This window comes from Ursus americanus, chromosome 31, assembly GCF_024610735.1.
Source record: "Ursus americanus isolate L20-20 chromosome 31, mUrsAme1.1.p, whole genome shotgun sequence".
In the NCBI taxonomy this organism is placed as follows: domain Eukaryota; kingdom Metazoa; phylum Chordata; class Mammalia; order Carnivora; family Ursidae; genus Ursus; species Ursus americanus.
This window is the reverse complement of record NC_142157.1, coordinates 5,382,914-5,405,354: the sequence shown is the minus strand read 5'-3', so window position 1 is coordinate 5,405,354 and position 22,441 is coordinate 5,382,914. Positions and strand designations below refer to the sequence as shown.

Genomic DNA, 22,441 nt, shown 5'->3' with positions numbered 1-22,441 from the left:
GCACATGAGAAAATTCTGTACCTACCACCGTTAGAGCACTAACCAACCTGAACTGTAATTATCTGAGTGTTTCTTGAAGATAAGGCCTATTTTGTTACTGTATACCAAAAAGTTGTCAATGTTCCCTTCACAATAGTTTTTTCCCCTTATAAAAATGATATTATGCCCACTGCTTGTAAATTATTTTAATGGCTACATAGATTGCCTTTTACCTTTATTCAAGTTTTGACAGAATTAGAGTGACACTGACTTCTTTGCTGAGACCAACAGGGTTACGGTAGAGTGGGCACATATGCATTGATACTCCATTTTTAGATGGATGGAAAATATGAAAGTCAAGGTGAGAAAAACACTAGGTTAGTGAGACATACTAGAAATTAATGAACCAATAGCTGAAAGTGTGCTGAAATTGTCTCCTAAATTCTCTGCTTCACAACAGAAAACTCATTTAACTAAAAATCTAAGTTCCTTTATCTTATTTAAATTGTTTACATGGTAATTTATTTATGACGAATTTATATTAGAATGATACAGAGCAAATAAAGAAACAGGACCATGATTACTGCACTATTCTTCTACATCTCCCAAGCTGTCTGGTAACTCGTAAAAATAAATGAGTCTTCTTTATCCCTGTGCTTTACTAAAGACTACATCATGGTCCTATGACTGACATGCTGCCAAGACCATTTCCATTCCCACTTAGATTATGTCCCATTGAGTATTCACAAAGTTCTCACATTACCACCTTAGCTTTTTTCTGAGTTCCACCCAAGCAATGTTAGGGTTTTGTTTTTGTTTTGTTTTGTTTTTAAGAGTTTGGAGAGAGACAGAGAACACAAGCAGGGTGAGCAGCAGGCACAGGGAGAAGTGGGCTCCCCGCTGAGCAAGGAGCCTGATGCGGGACTCGATCCCAGGACCCCAGGATCATGACCTGAGCCAAAGGCAGACGCTTAACCAACTGAGCCACCCAGGTGCCCCAATATTAGGGTTTTTAACACTTAGGCAGTACACAGGTACTATGCCCAAGGCCTGCGAGTGTTATGAACCCTAAAAATAAATCACAGGCTCTAAAAAAAGAAAAGAAAGAAAAAAATTACAAACAAATTCATGTGTCATTACATTTCATTTCCAAATAAATTCATTTCCATTTCATTACATTACATTTCCAAATAAATTATGTCAAATTATTTAATTATAATATCTATAAAATTTTCATTACATTTGAAAAGAATCTATAGGCTAGATTTTCTCAGAGAACCATTTCTAAATATGTATGATTATCAACAGTAAATTAAATAATTACAAAAGTGGTTTACATAAACAGAGTTATCATATGACCCAGAAATTCCACTCCTACATATATACCCAAGAGAAAACATGGCCACACAAAAACTTGTACACAAATGTTCACAGCAACATTATTCGTAAAGGCCAAAAAGCAGAAATTAACTCAACTGTCTATCAACAGATAAACGGATAAATAAAATGCAGTATATCCATACAATGATTATTCCACAACGTAAGAGAATGAAGTACTGAAAGATGTTACAAAATGGATGGACCTCAAAAACATACTAAGTGAATGAAGTTGCTCAAAAAAAGAGGTGTCTGAATGTGGTCTATGCTACATATATTATATATTCAAGCATTACTAACCTTCAACCTACAAGTCAGCAAAATCCAGACTGTAGGAAACTACTGGATAATCAGATTTCTTCAATAAACTATGTACACATGTAAGAGAGAAGAGAAAAAGGGAGAGAGAGATATAGAGGGGGAAGTGAAATTAGACAGACTAAAAAGCACATTAATCAATTACAGTATGAACAACCTTGTTTGGATGTAGATTTAAGGTCTTTTGTATTAAATTATGATACCCCTGGAAACTTGGACAATGATGGGATATTTGATAACCTTAAATAATTTTTTACTTTTTATAATGATAATTATAAAATAAGAAGTTTTTTTAAAAAAATGAGAGTCCTTATCTATGAGGGTCATATTCCAAAATATTTATGAAGGTAATGAAATGCTAGTTGAGATATGCTTCAAAATTAACAGCTTGCAGGACCCCTGGGTGGCTCAGTTGGTTAAGCATCTGCCTTTGGCTCAGGTCATGATCCTAGGGTCCTAGGATCAAGTCCTGCATCAAGCTCCTTGCTCAGCAGGGAGCCTGCTTCCCGGTCCTGCTTGCGGGCGTGCGCTCTAACAATAAATAAAATCTTTTAAGCAAAAAAATATTTAAAAATTAAAAAATTAACAGCTTTCTTATGAACTAATATTTAGAATGAGTGACAAGTACATGTGGGTTTATTACACTACTCATTTTTTTGTATGTATTTGTAATTTTCCAAAGGAAAGGGGTAAAAATCCTTCTCCTCATCATCAATAGTTTCATAAACATGCAGTGAGGGGAGCACATAAAAGAAATAAAAAAGCCTAAAAAAGAAAAGAGATAGTAATCTAAGAGGTCTGACATGCTATCAATATGTATCCTAAGAAAATCAGAATGAGAGGTAATTATCAAAGAAAAAATATCCTAGAACTGAAGAACATGAGTTTTCCAATTAAAAAGGGTCTACACAATACCCAGAATATTTGATTTTAAAAATAAATAACAGGCATCTCTTTTTGCCATATTAAAACACTGAGGATAGGGACGCCTGGGTGGCGCAGCGGATAAGCGTCTGCCTTCGGCTCAGGGCGTGATCCCAGCGTTCTGGGATCGAGCCCCACATCAGGCTCCTCCGCTGGGAGCCTGCTTCTTCCTCTCCCACTCCCCCTGCTTGAGTTCCCTCTCTCGCTGGCTGTCTCTCTCTCTGTCAAATAAATAAATAAAATCTTTAAAAAAAAAAAAAAAAACACTGAGGATAAAGAAAAGATTCCAAAAGTTTTCAGAAAAGAAGAACACGTTACAGCAAACCCTAAGCTGGAAAGTCTAGATTTATCAAGAGCAACACTGGAAGCTGGAAGGTAATATAAAGCAATGCCTTCAAAATTCTCAGGAAAAATGACTAACCACCTAGAATTCTCTATCAAGAGTGATATCAATGTACTTTCCATGCAGCCTTTTTTCACAAGAAAACAGAAGATATAATCTATCAGGAGGAGATGAAACAAACCAAGAAAGACTTGGGATCCTAGAAACAGAGGGATCTAACAAAGGAGGAACAGGAATTTTTCAGAATAGCAACTATACAGAGATAAAAAAAACAACCTGTCCAGAGAGACACATAAGAATAAAGGGCTCCAGGAGAATTATCCCCAAGAAAAGGGGAAGGAGAAACTAACAGATTGTCTCAGGCGTCAACAAACTTTTCTTGTAAAGGAGTAGATAATAAATACTTTAGGCTTTGAGAGCCATCCAGTCTCTTACAACTAATTCAATTCTGCCAGGCAATAAGCAAATGAATGAGCATGGTTGTGTTCCAATAAAGCTTTACTTATCAAAGACAGGGAGAGGGAAGGATTTGGCCCCTGAGCCATATTTTGCCTAATCCATTCCTTCCTCACCCACCCCCTCCCACCCCACCCTCATTGCATAACCTGTTTGGACACTGCAAGGAGTGAGCAGCTCTGGTGGAGAATTGGGAGATAATTTATGTAGATTACCTTAAAAACTAAGCAAAATATTAAGCAAATATTTCCTAGTTATGACACAAAAAGCCTGAATCATTAAAGAAAAAAACTGATAAAAAATTAGACTTCATCAAAATTAACAACTTCTGGTCTTGGAATAATGCTGGCAAGAAAATGATAAATATATAGTAAAGGTAGTGGATTACTGCTTATAAAGCTAGTTATAAAGGTTAAAAACCAAAAGCAGTAAAAATAACTATAACCGTAATAATTAGCTAAGCAATACACAAAAGGATGTAAAACATAAAATGCGGGGGAGAGTAAAAATGTAGAGCTTTTAGAATGCATTCAATCTGGGGCGCCTGGGTGGCACAGCGGTTAAGCGTCTGCCTTCGGCTCAGGGCGTGATCCCGGCATTCTGGGATCGAGCCCCACATCAGGCTCCTCCGCTATGAGCCTGCTTCTTCCTCTCCCACTCCCCCTGCTTGTGTTCCCTCTCTCGCTTGCTGTCTCTCTCTCTGTCAAATGAATAAATAAAATCTTTAAAAAAAAAAAAAAGAATGCATTCAATCTTAAATTGTTATCAATTTAAATAGTTACAAGTATAAGTTGTTATATGTAAGCCTCATGGTAACCACAAAGCAAAACAAAAGAGACACAAAAGATAAAGATACACAAAGATAAAGAAAAAGGAATTTAAGCACACCAATAAATAAAGTCATCAAACCACAAAGGGAGAGAGCAAGGAAAGAAAGGAAAAAAGAGGGGCTACAAAACAGCCAGAATACAATTGACAAAAAAAATGGCAGTAGGTGCATACCTATCAATTACTTTAAATGTAAATGGACACAACTCTCCAATCAAAAGACAAAGAGTGACAAAATGGATTTAAAAACAAGACCCATCTATATGCCACCTACAAGAGACTCACTTCAGATTTAAGGATACATACAAACTGAAGGTGAAGGGATGGAAGATACTCCTTGCAAATGGAAACAAAAAGAAAGCTGGGATAGTTAAACTTCTATTAGACAAAATCAAGAAGGAAACATCAACCTTAAACATCTTAGAACAGATGGACTGAATAGATATATATAGAACATTCCATCCAAAAGCAACAGAATACATTCTTCTCAAGTGCACATGGAACATTCTCCAGGATAGGTCATATATTAGGCCAAAAAATAAATCTTAATAAATTTAAGAAGACTGAAATCCTATCAAGCATTATCTCTAACCACAATGGCATAAAACTAGAAATCAATAACAAGAAGAAAACTGGAAAATTCACAAATAAATGGACATTAAACAACATGCTACTGAACAACCAAAGAGTCAAAGAAATCAAGAGAGAAATAAAAAAAGACTGAAAGGGATGGAAAAATGAAAAATACAACATACCAAAACTTGTGGGAATCAGCAAAAGCAATTCTAAGATGGACATCTGTAGCAATAAATGCCTATACCAAGAGACAACAAAAATCTCAAATAAATACTAGCTCCACACCTCAAGCAACTAGGAAAAAAAGAGCAAAGGAAGCCCAAAGTTAATGGAAGGAAGGAAATAGCAAAGATCAGTGGAAATAAGTGAAATAAAGAGTGAGAAGATAATAGAAAAGATCAATGAAACTAAGAGCTGGTTCTTGGAAAAAATAAACGGAACTGACAAACCTTTAGCTAGACTCACCAAGAAGAAAATGAGAACTCAAAATCAGAAATAAAGGAGAAAACATTACAACTGACACCACAGAAAAAATAAAGGGTCGCTAAGAAATGACTATGAACGAATAATATGCAAACAAATTTGACAATGTATTAAAAAAAATGGGTAAATTCCTAGAAACATACAACTTACCAAAACTGAATTATGAAGAAATAGAAAATCTAACCAGACTGATTACTAGTAAGGAGGCTGCATCAGTAATCAAAAACCTCCCAGGAAACAAATGTCCAGGACCAAATGGATTCACTGATAAATTCTACTAAACATTCAAATAATTAATACCAATTGTTCTCAAACTCTTTCAAAAAACAGAAGAGGATGGAAGCCTTCCAAACTCATTTTACATGGCCAGTATTACCCTGATACCAAAATGAGACAAGGATGCCAAGAACAGAAAATTATAGGCTGATATCCCTGATGAACATAGATGCAAAAATCCTCAACAAAATACTAGCAAACCAAATTCAACAATACATGAAAAGGATCATACACCAAGATCAAGTGGGATTTATTCAACATCCTCAACTCAATCAATGTGATACGCCACATTAACAAAATCAAGTATTAAAACCATATGATCATCTAAATAGATGCAGAAAAAGCATTCAACAAAATTTAACATCCATTTATGATAAAAACTTGCAACAAAGTGGGTTTAAAGGGAATGTACTTCAACATAACAAAAGCCATATATTAGAAGCCCATGGCTAACATTGTAATCAAGAGTGAAAAGCTAAAAGCCTTAAGACAAGTATATCTACTTTCACTACTTTTATTCAACATACTATAGAAAATCCTAACCACAGCAATTAGACAAGAAAAATAAGTAAAAAGCATCCAAATTAGAAAAGAAGTAAAACTGTCACTATTTGCAGATAACAATATTATATATAGAAAATCCTAAAGGCTCCACCAAAAAACTGTTAAAATAAACTAATTCAGTAGTGTTGTAGGACACAAAATCAGTACACAAAAATGTGTTGTACTTCTATACACTAAGAACTAACTACCAGAAATAGAAATTAAGATAACAATCCCATTTACAATTGCATCAAAAAGAACACCCAGGAACCACAGAGGTGGAAGACCCACACACTTAAAACTATAAGACACTGATTGACAAAAAATTGAAGAAAACTCAAAGGAAAAGATATTCCATGCTAAAGCTATTCTGTGTTAAAATATCCATACTACCTAACGCAAATTACTGAATCAATGCAATCCCTATCAAAATTCCAATAGCATTTTTTCCCCACAGAAATAGGAAAAACAATGCTAAAATCTGTATGGAACAAAATAACACAAACTCATAGATAGAACAGACTGGTGGCTGGTAGACGTGGGGAGTAAAGGGTGAGCAAATGGGTGAAGAGGGTCAAAAGGTATAATCTTCCAGCTATAAAATACGTAAGTCCTGGGGATATGATGTACAGCATGATGACCACAGTTAATAATACCATATAGTATATATTTGAAAGTTGCTAAGAGAGTAAATCCTAAAAGTTCTTATCAACAGAAAAAAATTTCTAACTATGTAACAGATGTTAACTATACATACTGTGGTAATCATTTAGCAATACATACAAATACTGAAATCATTATGTTGTAAACCTGAAACTAATACGTTATATGGCAATTATACCTCAAGAGGAAAAAAATGAACGAAAAGAAAATGAAAAGCTGCAGCCTGGGAGAAAATATTTGTGAGATATAGATCTGATATAGGACAGATACACAGCACACACACATAGGATTAGTACCCAGAACTCTCAAAGAGCTCTCTGTAAAGAACCCTCAAAGCTCAGTAATAAGAAAACACACAATCCAATTAAAAACTAGCCAAAGACCCAAAGAGTTCAGAAATATTGAAGGCAACTGAGTACATAAAAGATGTTCAACATCATCAGTCATTAGAAAAATGCATATTAAAACCTCAATAAGATACCACTACACACCTATTGGAATGGGTCAAAAATCTGACAGAATCAAGGGCCGATGAGGATGTGGAGCAACAAAAACTCATTTGTGCAAGTGGAAATTCAAAATGAAATAACAACTTAGGCAGTTTCTCTTAAATACACACCTTTCATTTAACCCAGCAATACCCTTCCTGAGTATTTATACGTTAGAAATGAAGATACAGATTTCCAAAAAAAAACTAAACACAAATTTTACAACACCTTAATTCGTAACTGCCCAAAGCTGGAAACAACCCAAATGTCCATCAACTGATGAATGGAAAAACAAAACATGGTGCATCCACGCTGTGGTATAATATTCAGTAACAAAATGGAATAAATACTGATATAGGGACAACAACAGATGATTCTCAAAAGCATTAGCTAAGTGAAAGGAGAGACTCATTCGACTAAATATCATATGATTCGATTTACATTACATTCTGGGAAAGGCAAAAATACATGGACATACATCAGATCACTGGTTGTCAGAGGCTCAAGAAAGACTACAAAAGAGTAACAGGAAACTTTTGGGGTGATAGTAATTGCGATGGTACTTACATGACCATATAAATTTGTCAAAATTCAAAGAACATTCTATGTCTAAGTTATACTTCCATAAACCGGACCCCTCAAACTCCAGATGTCCATCCTTCTGCAGTATTCCACATCTCAGTAAATGATATCATCACCCAGAGTTCCTCAAGCCAGAAATTTTATTAGTGTACTGTATGGTGACTAACATAATATAATAAAAAATCATTATTAAAAAAAATTAAAAAAAAAGAAATTTTATTAGTCATTCTTGATTTCTCTTACCCTCCTCTACAAATCAATCCAATCAATAAGTCCTGTCAACTCTATCTTCTAACCATTTCTTGAATTCATCCCCTTCTTCCCATTCCCAATGACATCCTAACCAAAACCACCACCTCTTACCTGATCACTGCCACAGCTTCCTAAGTGACGTGCCTGTATCCTCTTTTGACCCCCGACACGTCACAAACTATGACCAATGTAAGCTTTCCAAAATGCATACCTGATTATTTCACACACTCTGATTAAAATTCTTCAAAGACTAACTTACAATCTTTAATATCCATCATATATTTTATTGTTTAACAAAAAGAAATTCGGTCTAATTTACCACTCTGACATCTTTCCAAAAGTTGGTAAATATTTTAATAATATTCTGATAACAAAGATTTTAAAACAAGTTATCCGTTCTAAAAGAATAGCTAAGTAACCTACAGTAAAGATGAGAATAAAAAAGTAATCAGGAAAATCAAATCGATGAGCTAGCTAGATTTCCGACAGAAATGTTCTAAAATCTCTTCTAAGTTTTTCTCCTCACTACACATACTTCATTCCTCAGAATACTAAAAGCTGACCGGTCACTAAGAATTTTTACTTTCCAGTGAGTTTTAGGTTTCTGAGGTTGAAAGAGAGCTCCAAAAGAACACGTTACTACCTCAAGTATGATGTGTTAACACAGCCTGACAAAACGGTTTTAAAAACAAATTTACAATAATAGACATAAAAAACATATCACTTTGCCAAGATCAGATGGATCTTAATTTGAAACAATAATATTCTTCATTTAGATATTTTTCCTTTTTTTTTTTAAGATTTTATTTATTTGACAGAGAGAGAGCGCGAGAGCGAGCGCACAAGCAGGCAGAGTGGCAGGCAGAGCGAGAGGGAGAAGCAGGTCCCCCACTCAGCAAAAAGCTCAGGAAGGACTTGATGGAAGGACCCTGGGATCAGGACCTGAGCGGAACAGATGCTTAACCGACTGAGCTACCCAGGCACCCATGAACATTTTTCATATAAAGAACTGATCTGGATAATTACATTTCAGCAGGTAAAGCAGTAAAAGAATCTCAAAACATTCCATTTTAGGTACAGAACTGACACACACAGTTGGATAAATATTTTATTTGAAGTATAAACTATTTTAGTAAAATGTACAACCATGTTTAACATCTTGATGAGGGTGACTACAGCTTAACTACTGATAAATGCTTTAGTACGCCACATTTCAGTTGACTTCCAAAAGTATGATTTATGAATAATCTAAAAGGCTAAACACTTAATATTGTGATTATCTCTTTTTTAAAGATGTATTTGAGAGAGAGAGAGTCCACACACGCACGTGCATACACACGTGGGGGGGAAGGGGCAAAGGCAGAGGTAGAGTCTCAAGCAGACTCTGCACTGAGAGCAGAGCCCCATGCAGGGCTTGATCTCACGACCTTGAGATCACGACCTGAGTGAAAAGCAAGTGTCAGATGCTTAACCAACTGTGCCACCCAGGGGCCCCGTGATTCTCCTCTTAGTAAAAAAACAAAACAAAACAACCAAATGATGACTCTTTATTTCAGTTTGATCACTACTGACAAAAATTTGGCCATTCCAAAAATTACCAATAATATAATACTGGGGCCTAAATTGCAGATAGTCAATAGACCGTAATTAGTTTTTCAAATGACATTTAGTGAGCTTAGAGCAGGTTAAATTCTAATTAATATCATTATAATTAATATAATTTGAAAGAAAATACTTAAGGCCCAATACAGAACATTATTAACTTTGCAGTATTTTCATTTCCATAGGAAATGCTACCTCTACTACACACTGACTAAAAATGCTACTGTCATTTCATATAAAAATAAGCTCCAAGATTGCATCTAAACAATTTCATCTTACTGTATTCAAATGAGTGAGCCAATAAAGAGCCAAAAGATATCTTTGTTATTTGATGAGGCATGGGGTACAATGCTTTTTGTTGCAGTAAGATTTGCTCCATGGAACTCTAAGTGCTCCGCAAGTGTCACTTCCATCATATGTAAAAAAAAAAAAAAAAAAAAAGACGAAGTAGGGGAAAAACAGTAAAGAGAAATACAGTAGTCTCTCATCAATCTCAGTTGGAAGAAAACCCTTAAATCTCAAAAAAAGAGAGAGGGGAGTAAGGAATGTATTTACACTACAAGTAAGTTACAGAAGTCAAGTGCTTCCAAAATAAACCCACTTGACTGGAATTAAAGACCCTTCTCTCCTCAGTGAACTTGAGATTCTCCCCCAAGTCTCTACAGAGATTTTTTTTTTCTCAAGTTTTCACATCACTCTTATCAACATGAAGTTTAATGTTCCTTTTACTTGCTTTCTCACTGTTTTTCTTAACAATTTAGGCAAGGAATTTAAGACACCAACCAGCCTTAAAAAAAAAGAGTAAGAAAAAGAAAACCATTCTCATATAAATATCTCAAATGAGTTAGAGAACTTGAATTTGTCTAACTCCCTCAAAGGCAGGCAAGCTCACCCTGGCATGCATGCTGAACAAAGCTGTGACCAACCGGCCTTTCCACAAATAATTACAAGATCCAGAGCACTATTTTTCCTAGGCCTGATCTACCCAAACATTAAAAAGGGTTACCCTAATCATCCTGTCTTTGCACTACCCAAAGAACTGCAATATTTGTCATCCTATTCTTTTGAAAGCTAAATTAAATCACATATATGTAAAAATCTTGAATTTAAACCTTTTCTCACAAATATAGGCTAAGATGCTAACACTAATATTTTAATATTTTATAATTTGCTTTATCTGCATTGTTATGGGTTACACAGCTTTTATATGGAGGAGGGAATCACACACTAATCAGTTTCTACTTGTTTATTATTGGCTGTAATAAAATTTAGAGTCCTTGCTTCATCTTCCGATTCTATCAACTTTATCACTATTTCTCAACTGGTCCTTTTTTCCATTCAAATTAATATACTTGTGAGCTGCTATGTGTTAATTCCCACTTAAATCCTGGCACAGCTGTAGAAGACACAGACATGGGAGAATAAGAAAAGGTGCTACAGCTATGGCGGATACACATCAACTTTGCTCACCACTTCCTGTTTAAAATTCCAGAAGACAGCAGGGACAACACAACCTCTTACAATCCCATACTTTCACTTGAGTGTCCCTTAAGGTAAAGAATAAAGACAATCCAGGGGCGCCTGGGTGGCACAGCGGTTAAGCGTCTGCCTTCGGCTCAGGGCGTGATCCTGGCGTTATGGGATCGAGCCCCACATCAGGCTCTTCCGCTATGAGCCTGCTTCTTCCTCTCCCACTCCCCCTGCTTGTGTTCCCTCTCTCGCTGGCTGTCTCTCTCTGTCGAATAAATAAATAAAATCTTAAAAAAAAAAAAAGAAGAAGAAAGACAATCCAGGGGCACCCGGGTGGCTCAGTCAGTTGAGCAAACAACTCCTGATTTGGGCTCAGGTTGTGATTTCAGGGTCCTGGGACTGAGTCCCATGTCAGGCTCCCTACTCAGCAGGGAGTCTGCTTCTCTCTCTCTCCCACTCCCTCTGCCCCTCCCCCTGCTTGTGCTCTCTCTCTCTTAAAAAAATAAATATTAAAAAAAATAAATAAAGACAATCCAACACAGCAAGTTATAAAAAGAAATGCAAAATAATGACACCAATTTTCCTACAGGAAGGACCCTGAGCAGGATGTACCCTGCCCATTCCTTACGATCATCATAAAAGCATCTAATTACAGAGTTGTTAATAATAATAACAGTAATAATAATAATAGCAAATCTTTATTGGCTTCATATACTTCAGAAACCATGCTAAATACATTTCATACATTATCTCATCAGTTCCTCAGAATAACCCTAAAATGGCTATTATCATTTTCCCTGTTTTAAAGATGAAGAGACTGACATTTAGAAAATTTGGGTAAAATACATATATAACTAATAACTAGCAATCCCTGAATCTGAATCCAGATCCATTTGGCTTCAAGATGAAGCTCTCATCCACTGTCCTGTACTGCATTTATTATTTGCCACTGTAGAAACTAGAGTTGGCTCAGAGGAAGTGGATGCCTTCTAAAAGAAGGCAAGTCCCACCTAAAAAGCTGAATGTCAGGATGGTGGAGAGGTTTCTGCCAGATGTCAAAACATAAGAAAGAGGGGCACCTGCGTGGCTCAGTCAGTAGAGCCTGTGACTCTTGATCTGAGGGTCAACTCTTGATCTCAGGTTGAGAGTTCAAGCCCCACACTGGGGTAGAGTTTACTTAAAAAACAAAATAAAACAAACAAGCCATGAGAAAGAAAGAGAAGAAGGAAGGAAGGAAAATACTGGTTTCAAAAACGAAAAGGTGTAAATCAGGAAGCTAATATTCTAAACTGACTCTGTCGATGACAGTGTGATCCTAGGCTAGTTGCTATTTCATTTTCTCCATCTGCACAACATAAAAACAGTATAAAAAGACAATATTTATAAATACATTTCAAGTTTGCTGGACAATGTTAAGTTTAGGTAGTATTATTTTCTATTCTTTTCTGTAATTTAAGTTTTCCATCCATATTTTTGAATCTAATGAAGACCAAAACTGTACCACTGCTGAAATCTATATGCTTTTACTCTCTCATACTTTATTCCCATATATCAATTTAAAAGGCTTTCTTTAATTCTGTTTTTCCCATAAGCAGTTCATTTTAATGTTCACCTGTTTCAGATAGGAAAAAAATACAATTCCTTTCATCATAATGCCAATTTCCTTAATCCTCGATTACCTTCTTTATAACTGATTTTTAGCCTTCTAAAATTTAACTGCCACGCTAGTCAAAGTTTGGAGATAACTAAGTGCCAATATAAAGCCATCTATAGATAATCCACACAAAATACACTGTCCTTACTTATATTATATGCAAAACTTAACTCAAAATGGAAGAAAGACCTATACTTAAGATCTAAACATACAAAATTTAAAAACTCATAGAAGAAAACACAGGGGAAAAGCTTTGACATCGGATTTAGGAATGATTTATTGGGTACGATACCAAAACGCAAACAAAAGAAAACACAGATAATTGGTCTTCATCAAAATTTAACTTTCATGCATCAGAGGACACTATCAAGAATGAGACAATCCACAGAATGAGAGAAAACATTTACATCTCATATGTCTGAAAAGAGATTAATATCCGAGTATATAAAGAACATTCTAACAGCAACAAATTTTTAAATGGGCAAAAATCCTGAACAGACATCTCCCCCAAAGATACACGAATGGCCAACAAGCACATGAAAAGATGGTCAACATCACAAGTCATTAGGGAAATGTAAATCCAAACTACAATGAGATACTACTTCACACCTAGTAAGATGTCTATTATCACAACAAGCAAACAAGCCAAAAATGGAAAATAACTAATGTTGGTGAGGATGTGGAGAAATTGGAATCCTTATGTAATGCTGGTGGGAAATGTAAAATAGTGCAGCCACCATGGAAAACATTTCAGCAGGCCCTCAAAAAACTAAATATAGAATTACCATATGAGAGCACCAATTGCTCTTCCAGGTATATACCCAAAGAAAATGAAAAGCAAAGAACGGAAAAGATATTTGTGTTACAACATTCACCGCAGCATTATTCACAATAGCCAAAAGGTGGACAGAACTCATGTGCCCATTAACAAAAGAATGGATAAGCAAAATGCAATACACACAAAAGGAATGCTGCTCAATGGCTGCAGTTTCTATTTGAGATAATGAAAAAGTTTTGAAAATAGATAGTGGTGATGGTTGTGAAAACGATGTGAGTACAATTACTGCTACTGAACTGTACACTTAAAAATGGTTAAAATGGGAAGTTTTGTTATGTACATTTTACCACAATAAAAAAAAAAAAAACAAAAAAAGGTACAGTCGTCCTAAGTGTTTAAAATCCAGATCATATGGACAACAAAGTTCTGATGCAAAAGAAAGTATCTAAATCTCAGTGCAAAGTGATCTCTAAAAAAATTTTAAATATAATTACAACAATACTTAGAACTATGAAGACAAAATGTGATTACTTTTGGTTTATATAGACCTTTACCAAATAAAAGAAATATTTTGAAAGATAGCTTAACATGTTTCTTAAGGTCAGGACTATTTGGGGATCTTCTTGTTACATTCATTATTCTGGTCATTTCGTACCAAAGTATACTCTATTTCTCACTGTCAGAAAACAGTAATTATAAACAAAGGGGGACAGCTAGCATAAACTCTACAGTGTTTGACTGAAATCAGAGTTATCACTATGAACTCATGGTTTTTAATAAATACACACATAGATAAAAAGATACAGAAATAAATATGGATGTTTGTATATGTGTGGATTAATGTGTATACATACATATATTTCTAGCTCTGTCTGCTGAGAGGGCCTAATAGGAGCAATAAGCACACATTGCATCCAGATCTTGGTTTCTAAATATTATCTCCAATAGAAGGAACCGGAGCTCTTGGACAAGTGACTGATTCCAGGGTCTCAGCAGAGAAACACATGATAAACCTAGAAAATGTTATCATGCCAGAAAAGAAGTGTTTCCCTAAAGAAAAGAGAAGGGGGCATGTTGAAAAGACAAAGAGCCAACCTGAAGACCATACCTGGAACAATCTGAGCAACAAAATAATGACAGCATTAGATTATAAACCATAGAAAAAAACAAATATCTATGACTCAATACTAATACAAACAAATTACTAAATAAGTAAGGGGCAGTTCTTCCCTACAGAAAAATTCTAATTAATAAATGTAGAAGGAAATGAGAAAAAATCACATCAGATGAACACCACTATAATAACTGTTACAGGCAAGATCTGTACAAGTGGGCAAAAGTTTGAGAACAGGGATATCTGCACAGTTTCAAAGAATCTCCCCAAGATATCTTGTAATAACAAAGAGAAAAATGGTGACTTTACAAGTAGAGAAATTTGACAGACATCACGTCCACCAGATGAGAATTAATATCATCTCAAACAGGATATACTGACGTCCTGTACTCAACATTAGTAGTTGAATGCAGGACTCAACATTACACTCAACATTACTTCTAGAGTATTTTTGCCCAAAATGCAAAACTTCAATAAATCAAGAAAACATCAAACCCAAAATGAGAGACATTCTACAAAATAAATGACCACACACTCATCACAAGAGTGAAGGTCATGAGAGAAGAGAAAAGACTATCACAGATCAGATAAGACTAGGGAGACACAACAACTAAATGCAATGTAGGATTCTGGCTTGAATCATGAAACAGAAAAAGGACATTATTGGAAAAACTGGTGAAATTCAAATAAGGGCTGTAGTTCAGTTAATGGTATTGTACCAATGTTAGTTTCCGGTTTTGATCACTGTGCCCTGGTTGCATAAGTTATTAACATTAGAGAAAGCTGGGTGAAAGGTACCTGGGTGAAGGTATATGTTTCGAAATTTAAAAAAAAATTTTTTTAAGTATCCTATACTTTCTCTCCCTCAAGTGAGTTAAAATAAAGTTGAGAAATTCATAAGTATTTACACAGGGTAGGCAAATCCAACATTTCAATATTTGAAAAGCAACCTACACTGAAACAAGACTTAAGTCATTGAGATACTTATGTAGTTGCAGGTGCTAGAGAGGCTGCCTTCAAGAAACTTACCGCTGGTAAGAGAAACAAAAACGATAAATTGTCAACTTTGTTGATAAAAAAAAAATTCTGACACACACAATCAGGCTAATGATTAAATTACAAAGAGTAACATCATTTATGATGTTAAAGTACATAAATGAAAATCATTTAGATAACTAAAATCTTCAAATAGAACATTAACACCTGTACATTTACAGAATTTAAGTTAGCTTAACACACTCACTACACATATTTCAAATGGTAGTCTTATACATAATCAGTATCTAATGCTTCAAAAAGTACTATTTTTTTAAACATTTTTTTAAAAGATTTTATTTATTTATTTGACAGAGAGAGAGACAGTCAGAGAGAGAGGGAACACAAGCAGGGGGAGTGGGAGAGGAAGAAGCAGGCTCCCAGCGGAGGAGCCTGATGTGGGGCTTGATCCCATAACACCAGGATCACGCTCTGAGCCTAAGGCAGACGCTTAACGACTGAGCCACCCAGGTGCCCCCAAAAAGTACTATTAAATATTTTCCATCAAAGATTATATTTCTCCAACCTAAAAACTAGTAGCTTACTTTAATCTCCAGCAAAAAAGAATACAAGAGAAGTAAAGATAAAAATAATGACCACAAAAATCAAACCAAACAAAACAATTCTTAAATCAAGAACAATCTCGGGGCGCCTGGGTGGCTTAGTCAGTTAAGCATCTGCCTTCAGCTCAGGTCATGATCCCAGGGTCCTGGGATGCAGTCCTGGATTGGGGTCCCTGCTCAGGGGAGTCTGCTTCTCCCTCTCCCTCTGTGCTCTCCTTCTCTCTCTTTCAAGTAAATAAATAAAATCTTAAAAAAAAAAGAAAAGAAAAGAAAAAGAACAATCTCAGGAAAAAACAGGTAGATAAATTTGCATAGCAAGTCACTGGCTAAAGACAGCTAACTGAAAATCAAAATGTCAATCAATATATAAAGCATTATAAGTTCATTAAAAAATATTCCATCTCCCCTCCTCCAGGTTGGTCAATCAACAGGGTTCAACAGCAGCCCAACAGTTGTAGCAAATGCTAATGATCTTAACACTACTCACTGTCTCAAAACTTTTAAGGATCAAAAGACCTACACTGTTCTAGTAGTATCTCCAATAAGCCTTCCCAAACACAAAGTAGTAACATAGGATGACTCTAAATATTCTTAAAGATAATAATACAAGGATTATACTAACATCTGCAATATAATAGAAACATTACTGTTAAGATTCAAACCCAGGCAAAGAGCCAGATCACTCTGAACAGATATTTTGATTAACTGATTACTGAGCAAGGATTCAGTCATACATCTCAAGTATCAATTACTTGTTATAAATCTAACATTCCAAATCTCTGCCTGTTTTTCCTAGACTTAAAAATAATCAGTCAAAAGTCTTCATAATATTAAGATTCCTGGGCTGATCCTATCAACAATTTTCTTGAATTTAATTGACAGTATATACACGAAAACACTGCCTTCAATTATAATCAGGCATTTTCCAGCTTATAAAGAGAACAGGCAGATAAGAAAGGTGGAACACAAAAGAAACAGTGCAAACTTCTGTAAAAAGTCTCACAAAAAGTAACAGCTCTTTGAACAACTCCACATCTGCAGGTCCAAAACTCAGAGAGCAGGGATCAACTAGAAAATGTTGCAGTATTCCAGGGCTTTCTCCACTTCTCTCTGCGTTCTTTCCTTAGGGGGTCTCAATCTGTTTCATAACTTAAACACCATTCCATACTCTATAAAATACAAGGCGTCAAGGCAGGTGAAGTATGCTACCATTTTGGCAAAGTGGGGAGAACAGTATATACATATTTGTTTATATGTGCATAAAATATATCTTTGCAAAGGTATGTAAGAAAACATGAACTCTGTTTAGCACCACAAAAACTGGGCGTAACAGGAGACAAAAAATAGGGGAGATTTTCACTCTGTACCCCATCAAACATTTTAAATTTTGAATTATGTGAATGTAGTTTTTATTCAAAACATAAATAAACCAACAGATAAGAGCTGATGACGCCCCATCTCTTTCTCTCCTCACTAGAATTTAAGTCCCATGAAGACGCAGATTTTTGTCACTACTATATCCCCACTGCCAGGTCCACTGCAGGTGCTTGAAAAACATTTGTTGAATCAATGACTTCTTAAGCTCTTCATTAAACTCCAGCTTGTATATCCAACTGCCTACTTCTCACTTCCACCTGAACATCTAACAGGTCCTATTTAACATGTCCTATGCAAGCTTATCCCCATGTAGCATGCTTCCCTCACCACCTTCTCATCTCAATACATGGCATCACCATCCTCCAGCTGAAATCCAAAACCCAGGAGGCACCCCTGTCCCAACCAACCGCACTTTCATGCAAGCCACAAGTTCAATCAATACCTTTAGCTCCAAAATATACCTCAAAAATCTTTAACTTGTCTCTAACACGCCAGTCCCTAATCTACCACAGCCTTCTAACTAGTCTGCTTCTTTTCTCTTCTTATCCAATCTCCCCTGCAGTCAGATTGTAAATCGGACCAGATCACTTCCAGTTTCCAAAAATTCCGATAGCTTTTCAGTGTACTTTAAGAATAAAAGCCAAACTCTTTGGACAATGAGACCTCACCAGATCTGGCCCTTGGCTATGACCTAACTTCTGATCCCCCACTAGGGTCCACAGGCACTGAGCTTCTTTCAGTTTACTGACCCCAAGCTTTACACCACCTCTTTGAACTTCCCTGTGCTGTTCCTTAGATAGGAATACTCCTCCCTCAGACTCCAAAGGCAAAACCCTTCTGACTTTTCAGGTATCAGGTCAAAGGTCACTTCAGACAGGTCTTTCCCAACCAGGGCACTTGAAGTAGTCTTTTCTCAGGTACCACCACAACTTTCCATTTTTTTTCTTTCACTGCACTTAATGAGTCCCTGAAATTATTTTTATTTATGTCTTATCCATTTCCCCGACCCCCACCGGAATTGAAGCTCCAGGAGGGCAGAAACTTCACATGCTCTGCTTACTGCTGTATCCCTAATGCCTGCAATAATACTTGACATACGAACCAGGTACTAATATTTAACTGACAGATAAGGCAAAACTGACTTTAAAGAAGGTCCACAACACTTAATTTTAAAAAATGACAAACTGGTGAGGATAAAAGACATGGATAAACCATCTTAACTTTCATCAAACACTGAAAATCACCAGAGGATGGAGAGTAAGATTATTTCAGATGCACCTGAACATTCAAATACATAGAAAAGGCATTTTGCACACACTATGTGCATGCACACTGCAGAAATATTCCCCCAAATTATAAACAGCATCTGAAAAGAAAAAAAGGATAACTCAAAACACTGTGTACATCTGTAATTTCACCTAGGACTCTTTTGGAAGGGTCTTCCAAACACTGTATTTGGGTAAAAGAGGCAAAGTATAACCAATTTGTCTGCCTTGGAAAGGAATGTGAGACTCTAAAGGGTAGGGAATAGCCTTCTGAGTGCTTTTAAGTATCTACTTGGTAGTCAGTAATCAATGACAACAAAGTGAATATTTCCCAGTTTACTTTGAATGTACATTTGGGACAGATATAGTTTGAAGATTTTTATATTGTCAAGTCAAAACGCCTACAGTGAACGTTAATATCTTCAAATCTTATCTATTCTAGTTATCTAATCTAATTATGTTCAAAATTTAAACTTACACGGTACCGCCCATCAACTGGTAATAGTAATCCCTGAGGGAAAGGAGATGATTTAACAATAACAGTGTGCAATTCACAGATGTTTTATTTACATGCACGTATCTGTGGGGTTGTAGGGAATGGTCCAGACTCCCTAGTGTGTAAGTGCTCTGAGGAGTCTAAGGATCTTATTTCACCAGACCCTAAGTGTAGAGACAGGTCTGGAGTGCACGTAGGTTACTCCTCCCCATAGCTATCAATCTTCACTGTCTGCGGAAACAAAAGTGAAAATACTCGTGGCAAGGATGTAAGAAATTGATGCCCCCACACACGCCCCCAAACACAGAGTTGTGTATCCGTGTGAGCTCGTAAACAAGCAGAAGAGTACACGCACTCTCACCTTCCCTCCTTCGGAAGAAAATGGGGCCGAGGGAGGGGCGGCCAAGGCCGGGTAGGGGAGGCCCGGGATCCAGTCCAGGGGATGGCCGGGCTTAGGGGTCAGCGCTCCGAGGAGCCGGGGTCACTTACAGGACACCATCTTCCCTCGCCGCCCCCCTTCCATCCCTTTCCCCTCCCCCCTTCTCGCCCCCAACTCCTTTCCTCCGCCCCATCCCCGCCACCCATTAACCGGGAAGGGAAGTTTCCCGGCGCCTGCAGCCCGGCTCCCCGACCCTCAGCGGGGTTACCTTCTGCAGAAGCGGGACAAGGGACAGGGGACAAGGGGAGGGGGAGGCAGCCCGAAGGAGTGAAGGACGAAGCCCCCGGCGAGGAAGGTGGGCGGCGGCGGCGGCGGCTGTCAGCTCGCGTTCCCCTGCTCACAGCGCTGCCATTACTGTGCGCCGAGGCCGCCTCCCCGGCCGGCCGCCGCCACCGGCCCAGAAGATACGGGGGGTGGGGAGCGAAGCCCGGGGAGCCCGCGCGCCGGACGCTCACCTGCCACCGCGGGAACACAGCAAAGCTCAAGGCCGCCGCCGCTCCCGGACGGGACAGGGGCGGCGGGGAGAGGGGAAAGGGGAGTAGGAGGGGCTGGTTACGGGATCCGTAAAACAACCGTCCTCCGGAGCGCCCGGCTTTTCCCCCCCACACACACCCTTCGGGCTCCTTCTTCCGCTACCTCCAAATCCCCCCTCGGAAAACAATGGTAGAGTCCGCGTTACGGCAAGCGCAGAGAGCCCGATTTAGTGCAATTGCGAAAGGCCACGGAAATCAGTATTCCAAGTGACTCCTTGCGGTATTCCCTGTTAATGAGACAATCACGGTTCGCAGAGATCGAGAGACTCAGTACCCACCAACTTTTGGCACTACTAGTAACAATATGTCAGAAAGGTATTTTCAACAAAAGTACTTTCCCTTTGAGTTGTTTCACACCTATGTGAATATTCTGACATTTACAATCTCCTTGCCAACACTTCCATAGGCTTTTCAAATTGTCAAAAATATATTAGCAAAATTATGTTCCCCTCTGACATACTCCTTTTCTAGTGGATTTTTGTCTCTAGATAAATTCTGAGACATAAATGTATTTTAAATAAAGGAACTTCTGTTCACGGTCTTCACCACTGTGTCCCCACCTTCCCAAAGCCCCCACCACATCAGTCTAAAAGGTGTTAATTCCTTAATTTTAACCGATAATGCTGACAAAAATGTAGGTTCACCCATCACCTCCTCATATACACAGAACCACAGGGAACAAAAGCCTGGCTTTATTCCTTATTTGCCTTTGGTATCCACAAGATCTTAGAGTCTAGTTCTTCAAACCCTTTCCCTTCCAACCCTCTTTCTTAAAACTATTTGTACCAATCCTTCAAAGCCCATTAAAAATCCTGTTTGCTTGCTTGTCCACAATTGCAACTCTCTGATATTCTCAAATAAACCCATCTTTTGCTGGTAAAATAACTGGCAGTTTGATTTGTAAGATTACCAACAGCTTAGGGGCACCTGGGTGGCTGAGGTGTCAATTAAGTATCTGCCTTCAGTTCAGGTCAGGATCTCTAGCTCCTCCGATCAGCCTCACCTCAGGCACCCTGCTCAGCAGGGAGTCCGCTTCTCCCTCTCCCTCTGCCTCTCCCCCTGCTTGTGCTCTCGCTCTCTCTCAAATGAATAAATAAACAATCTTAATGATCTGGAGCTCTTTAAAAAAGAATAGCTTACAGACTTTAGTGATATTAATAAACGGGACTGTTTGATATTGTCTGATGAGGTATGTCAACATATGAAAGATCTACATGCCACAGTGAACCAGTATGTTCCACATGACCAATGCAGGCCATTAAAAAAATCTTTCATGGATAAAAGACCCATGCAAAGTGTCAGCTAGACCAATGGATAGGTCAATACATGCATGTGTGTATGTGTGCTTGTGTTTCACTCACATAAAAACAAAGTACAAAAGATTCCTTGATATGGTTTCAGATTCTTCACTGCAAATAACCTTTAAGAAATTACCACGTACCAAATTTTCTGTAACATCAGAGAAAAATATCCACACCTAACCGAAAAGACTATTAAATTCTCCTAAGGCCTCCTATTTCCTTCACATACTTGAATCATAGAGAATGCTTTTATTAAGTCAGATATTAAAGAGATATGCAAAAAATGTAAAGCCAAGTCAAGATAAGTAGAATATCTCAAAATGGTTATTTTTCATACAAACATGTGATGTATGTTAAACTGTGTTTGCACTTATTACTTTTTAAGTTAATAATTAGGGTTTTAAAATTTCTTCTTAATTCTAACATGGTAACTATTGGTAGGTATAAACCACATAAATATAAGCCCTTTGAGTCCCTCAATAATTTTTAAGAGTGTAACAAGGTCCAGAGACCAAAAATATTGAGAACAGATGCCTTAAGTCAAGAATTTCCCCGGGTCTTGCCACTTTCCTTTTAAACTCTAGCTGGAGATATGAATTAGCATGAAAGGTGCCAAACATGAATCACTATAACACCCCCTATTTCTTTTTTTTTTTAATTTTATTTATTTATTTGACAGAGAGAGAGAGAGCACAAGCAGAGCGAGCAGCAGAGGGAGAGGGAGAA

At 37.3% G+C, this 22,441-nt stretch overlaps 1 protein-coding gene across 5 annotated transcripts in view; it reads right to left on the bottom strand.

Annotated features, from left to right (window-relative positions):
- CUL2 (cullin 2) overlaps nt 1-20,505 on the bottom strand; it is a 98,911-nt gene extending 78,406 nt beyond the window's left edge. For 2 of the 5 annotated variants that reach the window (XM_087857877.1, XM_045786387.2), the window contains exon 1: nt 20,090-20,276. The gene's annotated coding sequence lies outside the window, so the exon portion shown is untranslated. Of the gene's footprint in view, nt 1-1,656; nt 1,725-20,089; nt 20,277-20,336 lie in introns of those variants that run through there. The other 3 variants (XM_087857874.1, XM_045786388.2, XM_087857878.1) reach the window with 3 other exon arrangements.
- Nucleotides 20,506-22,441: the final 1,936 nt, after the last annotated feature.